The sequence below is a fragment of the Triticum dicoccoides genome, chromosome 5A, assembly GCF_002162155.2.
Source record: "Triticum dicoccoides isolate Atlit2015 ecotype Zavitan chromosome 5A, WEW_v2.0, whole genome shotgun sequence".
Classification (NCBI taxonomy): Eukaryota; Viridiplantae; Streptophyta; class Magnoliopsida; order Poales; family Poaceae; genus Triticum; species Triticum dicoccoides.
Genome location: NC_041388.1, coordinates 472,585,806 through 472,592,687, shown reverse-complemented (window position 1 = coordinate 472,592,687; position 6,882 = coordinate 472,585,806).

Sequence of the window (6,882 nt, the reverse complement as noted above, 5' to 3'; positions counted from 1 at the left end):
CGCGAACAGAACGTTCCTTCACAACTCCCTTTGTATGGAACAAATTATGCCTCTGATTTTGCTCAGCTTGTGTAACCTGCACACTCAAAACACGTTGAGCAACTAAACATTCATACCTGTCAGCATCTTTAGGAGCCATGTATTGCGTCTCATGATCAGAATCGTCTCCACCATGTTTGTCACGTGTAATAAGAGCCAAAGTCTCCTCATCATAGTCACTAGTGGACTCATACCCACCATCCTCAGTAACAATCATCACACGCTTAGATGGGCATTCTCTCGCATAATGACCTCCACCCTTGCAACGTCGACAAATAATATCATGTGTTTGCCCTGTTGATGCCATGGATGAAGAAGAGCTCTTTGTAGGCCCAGAAGGTGTGCTCTTGGCAGATAGTGGTGATTGTGCCTACTTTATTGTATCACGGTTGGAGGTGGCAGCCGACAGAGGTGCCGGTGTAGCAGAACGTGTGGAAGTAGATGATGCACGTGGTGTCCATGATGAAGGTCGACCTGCAGAAAAGTTAGTCCGCGCCACTGCCTGTCGATCCTGCACTTCACGTTCAGCTTTACAAGCAAGATGGAATAAACGAGTGATATTAGTATACTCCTTATACTCTAGAATGGTCTGAATCTCTCTATTTAATCCACCCATAAAACGTGCAAGCATAGCTTCATTCTCCTGAACAATACCACATCTAATCATGCCAGTTTGCAATTCCTAATAATATTCTTCTATAGAATTTTTTCCTTGTCTTAATCGCTGCAATTTTTCAAGTAATTCACGTTGATAATATGGTGGAACCCAACGAGTATGCATAGCACTTTTCAAAGCAGCCCAAGTAGCTGGAATAGGATATAATCTACAATGTTCAGACCACCAAACACATGCAAAGCTAGTGAAAGCACAAACAACAGCAGGAACACGTCTCTCCTCAGGATATTGTAAACATGTAAATCATTGTTCAGTTTCTAACTCCCAAGTAAGATATATATCAGGAACATATCTACCCTCAAATGGTGGAATATTCAATTTCAGTTTAGGGAGATGGTCATGATCTCGTACCTGAGGGGGAGTCCTATCATGGCCATTATTTGCATGTGGACGACCTGGTGGTTGTGGTGCTGGTGGTTGCACGTAGTTCTGATTTTGATCAACCTCATCCTCGTAATCTCCCACATAATCATCCTCCTCCACATCAGCAGCAGGAGCCACAGAAGTATCAACAGCAACACCAGTAGTTTGGCCGGGCTGAAGAGGGACACGGCTTGCTCGGCAGAGGGCTGTTTCCCGACGTGGAGGTAGTCGGTGTTGTTGCTGTTGGTGCAGAGGTGCGGCAGGAGCAGTCGGTGGTGAAAAACGCGAAAGCAATTCAGCAAACTTGTTATCGAGCTTTGTTTCAAACGTCTTCTCCATGCCATCTATCTTCTCCATGGCCTCTTCAAATCTGTTTAGCACATCTTCCACCTGTCCACTCATCATTTGCTGAAACTTATCATGTAACTCTTTGTTCGTCATGTTCTCCCAGTCAATCGCATCGGGTTGTGATCCTGCCATGGTTAGCAGCAATAGAAACACACAAGAATATGAACCTACAGACTACTAGAAAATGGCGGTGGTGGAGTGTCACAAATCCGTCAAGAAAATCTCAAATTCTTACCAGTTCTTACCCAGCAGTAGGTGGTGATCAGCAATCGTCGTAGTCAAAACTCTCAAAGCTTGGATAGAGCGATTACCAGGGAGAGTCAAATGCACGACATAGATATATGTGGAGCTAGGAAGGCTTATAATATGGTAGCAAAAGGGTTCAGCAATAATCAATTCAGAGATGCAAAGTTGAATAAACCCTCAACGACGGTATTGTGCTGGTCCTAGGCTAGACCATGCTAGAGACGCGAGCCTAGAACACTAACAAAATCACGGCGCTGCACGTAAACAAGGGAAAAGCACACTCTGGAACTTTTTTCGCTCTTTTTTTGCGCTCCTTTTTTTTTGCGCTCCTCTTTTTTTTGCGAAAAATCACTATAATGGCGAGTGTCTCAAAACTCTTCCCTCGTCAAACTGATAGGTTGGGCACGAAATTTTTTTTGACTTTTTTTCAGAAATCAGGGCAGCGACGGCAAAAAAGTGCGACAAAAAATCACTATGATGGCACGTGGCTCAAAAGACTCAAAAAAGCCTAAAAATAGGATAGGGAAAAATATTTTTGGTCGCCGAAATTTTGGCCTAAAAACTGCCCGGGGGTCTCCAGACTCTTTTTTTTTCGAGAGCTACGCAGGCAAGGAAACACGAATCGGAATTTAGATTGATCTCAAAAACAAACCTAATATGAGAAGAACTTGGATTGGTGGTGGATATATGGTTGTGGTATATTGCAGCGGTGGTGGTATATGGTAGTGGTGGTGGTATATGGATACAGATTGGTGGTGGTATATGGATACGGATTGGTGGTGGTATATGGATACGGATTCAGAGCGGTGGCCGATAAGCAATGGTGGTAGATGGCAAGGCGATGATGATGGTGCAGCGGCGGCGTGACAACTTATGACCAGAACTCAAAACTCTAAAAGACTAGACTCTAAGACCAGCAACTTGACACGATGATGCAACCGCAAATTCAACAAAGCAAAAACCCTAAAAAGATTATGCAAAGGCTCAGATTGGTTCGGATATGATGAACTAACCCTAATTTTTTTGTGGCTTTTTCGTGGACTGTAGGTATGAAGAACAAACTCGATCTAATCTACGAAAAACTGTAAAATCTCACCGAGCAACCCGGAAATCTGATACCACTTGATAGAGGCAAAGGTGTCCCGATGTTTCGATGAGATGGTGGCTATCGTTTTCTGTGGGAGTCGACCTTGACGATCCGACTACGAACGTGCGGGACGTCGCGCCTTAGCAATCGCTAAACCAACTTTCGAGGGTTATTAACCACGCCGGAGCATGATCAACCTGACCACGAGGGTCTGTTTCCTGCAAGCAAACGAAGAACAAGCAAGAAACTGAGATTGCAATCTGGATATTGCGAATATAAGATGAAAGCTTTATAGATCAAGGTGGGGTTCTGTGATGCCTTGGTCTGGTCGTTGAACACAAACGAAGTACGCGAAGTTGCAGCTATGGCGAACTTTTAATCTAAACAAAACCCAAAGTCTAAACGATGCCCTAAGGGATGTATATATGGAGGAGAGAGGGGGAATTTCGTGGCTCTTGGTGGAGGGGTCCGAAACCAACCCTAACTCTTGTTTCCCCACACATATGCTCTAAAAACAGCCTATACTTAAGTACTTCGAAAATACATGGGCCTGGCCCAATAATAAGGTGACGCAGCACCTAAAATAGCCTCCGGACGAAATTTATGAAGTGGCATCTTGTATATTTCGTCCCATGCTTCATGCACTCATTATGGTGGCTTCAAAGTCCTAGAATCATCACTTGTAACTCCGTTCTTGTTCCCCTTGTGCATGCCATCATCTCCATGCTTGAACTTGCTCCAAGGTTCATCTTTCTTGTCCAAGCTAGGCCCTTCATTTGTAAGCAAAACAAATGTATCCAATTTAGGCAGCATCATATTCTCGTGAACATTAGAATCGTTACCAAGAAACGAAAGTACCTGATAATTCAATTGGCGTGCGCGAGCTCTAGTAATCGGTCCAGTATGTATAGCAGCAGGGGCTGTGGGTGTAACAATGGTATTGATGTCCTCATCACTATGTATACTCCTCCACCTCCTCCTAGTTAGGGTTAGCGTTGGTTTAGCTCATACTTAGAGATAGAGCTTCGCTCATCCATCCGGATCTACTCCACGAGAGAGACCACGACCCCTCTTCTGAGAAGATCCACTTGGATTCAAGACCTCCTCGCGGAGAAGATCCCCTTGTGGATTCAAGACCTCCTCGCGGAGAAGAACATCAAGACCTCCTCACGGAGAAGAACCGGCTACCCTTTGTATCGTCCCTAGTTGTCCGTGGACCGTGTATCATTCTATGTATACGAGGATCTAGTGCATGTGTAACTTGTTCTTGTTGGTTGAGTGATTCTCTTGTGTTTCCCCTTGTGTTTCCCCTTGTGTTTCCCTCATTTTCCCCTCGTGTTCCTCGTGTTCTTCGCGGGATCCGCTCCTTTCGTGAAAGATTGGGAGATTAGGGTTCTACCCTACATCATCTTGGTATCTAGAGCCACGTTGATCACGATTTCGGAGCCTCTCCTCTTTATATTCTAGCCTAATTTTGTTGATTTCGTTGTAAATTCAAAAATCCCCACCAAAAAATAGCCCCAAATTTTTTTTTGTGATTTGTTGGTTTGATGATTTTTTGTTGATTTTTATCCATGGATTTGCTTGGTTTCGAGTGGATCTAGCATATCCCCAAGTTTCCCCACTTTCCATCCACGAAATCCCATCAATTTTGCCCCCAAATTCATCTATTTCCGCCCCCAAATCGAGTTTTGATGTCCCAAACGAGATCTGGAATCGTCGGGCTGGACATCCGGGCCTCAGGCCGGACATCCGGGCCACCTGGCTGGACATCCGGGCCCCAAGCCGGACATCTGGCTCCTGGAGCATAAAATCTGCACGGTTCTGGACATCAGGTCCCGTATTTCCGGCCCCTGACATCTCAGCCATCCCCGTTTCACCGTTTTGTCCATAACTAATTCATCCGGAGTTAGATCTTCGCGTTCTTTAGCTCGTTGAAAAGCTCTTGGCATCCCCCTTCCCACAAAAATACTACCATAACCATTTTACTCCATCAAATTTTTGGAACTTCGGCATCTTTGCCTGGGGCTTCCACCACAACCTCCGCATAACCACCACCGACTTCCGCAACCTAACCAATTTTGTTCCCCATTGCATTAGTGGTTGCTTGAGGAGTGATTTGTTTGCCCACCTCACACTCCCGCCACCCCAACTTAACCCAATTTTGTTTGTGTTGTGAGTTGTGTCTCCTAAGGTGTTTCGGCTACTTAGGGACCGTGCTTTCAACTCCGACACCGTGTATAGTACACCACCTTATCCTCTACTTCCGTTTTGCCTACTCGCAAAACCCATCATTGCATTTCTGCAATCCCATTGATCTTCCGCAACCACCACCGCATCCCGCTACCACCATTTGACATTTGAGATTTTGAGTTCGCGGTTTTTCCGTTTCCTAAGGTGTTTCGGCTACTTAGGGGCGAGTCTCCATCATCTTGGTATCTCCATCAAGATCATCGCCACTCATCATCGACACGGACGGTAACCTCCATATCATCTTTGTATCGTGGTATCCCTCCATTGTATATTCCCTTGCCATTGCATTGATAACCCCTAGCCCATTTTGCATGACTTGCCTATCGAGACTAGCCATTTGAGTATTGCCGGCAATGTTACTTGTGCACATTAGTGATCTACACCATACATTGCATACATACCATATCATATCGATATCATATCATCCCTTATGCCTCAAGTTTGTTCCCGCATATACCCAATTGCTATCTTGGTTTGTGCATTTCGCATTGTGGCCATATACAAAAAAGAATAAGCTTTTAAGCAAAAGAAAAGGAGTGAACAAAGAGCTTGTAAGCAAGTGCCATAGAATCATACCACATTGCATAAGATTGTCATATATGATCATCTTGGATCATACCACCGGAACATCATATACATAGCATACTTGGGATAGAAGTCGTTGCATTTTTGTCTCCTATAGGTTATGCACAAGTGTCGTATCCGCCTATTGAGCAATCGTGCTAGCGTCTCTCTAGAGTTGTGCAACAAGAGCATTTTCCGTGGATTCCACATTTTGAGCTCATTCCTTGGTTGCACGACCCCATTTATCTATCCGTGTGTGTGTTCCCGTGTGCCACATATTGCTATTGGTCTACTTGTTTCACTTGCGAATTTTTGAATCTCTTTCAACATTATTTACTCTTGCTAACATTTCACATCAAATTTTTGTGCCACTATCCTCACCGAGCTCCCACCATAAGCCTTATTTGTGTAGGTGTGAGAAACCGACAAGAATTGGTACCAATTGTGCTATTTCCTTGTCCACATTGGAGTGATCATTGATCCACTTTCAACTTTGGTCAAGGTACATTTGGTATTCGTTCTTCTCTTTCTACCACTCACATTTTTCTCTTGGAGTGATGGATAGGCAAGGCATTTCATCTCCGGTCTTCGACAACAATGACGACGTGAACAACTACATCACCAAAGCGTCAATCTTCGATCTACAACGACAAATGCAAGGCGCACAATCAAGATTGCGAGAGCGCATCGAGAACCTCTCCACTGATATTCGCCACTTAGAAGCGAGGAAAATGGACTACATCGACAACAAGCTTTCCGCACAAAAGAAGGAGCAAGATGCAAGGATGGAGGAGATTCGGGCCCTGATCAAGTCTACTTCCCCTTTGTCATCTTCAAGGCGGCGGCGAGCACATCGATCATCTTCAAAGCGCCCAAGCGATACAAGCACAAGTCGTCCATGTCCACATCTCCATGGCGACCACCATCACGTTCATGATCCACCTCGTCATGAAGGGCAAGTCACCTCCAAGCAACATGTGCACGACGACGATGAACGACATCTAAAACGAGCTCAAGTGCGACAACGCCAACATCATCATGATGATGCTCACCAAGCACAAATGTACAAGTCCCAACAAGACCTACTTCACGCCAAGTCCACGCTTCATGAGCAAAAGAGAAGACCGCGAGACGACCACAACCAAGACGGTGCTATGGCTACTACCACCACCACTTTGGCATCTTCGCCAAGTGCTATCAAGGCATATTCGCCTTTGGACGTACGACATCTTCGCCTACTTCCCACAAGTACGCCTACAACAGCTCCATCAAGTCCAAGGCGACTACCTACGAGCGAGAGCGACAC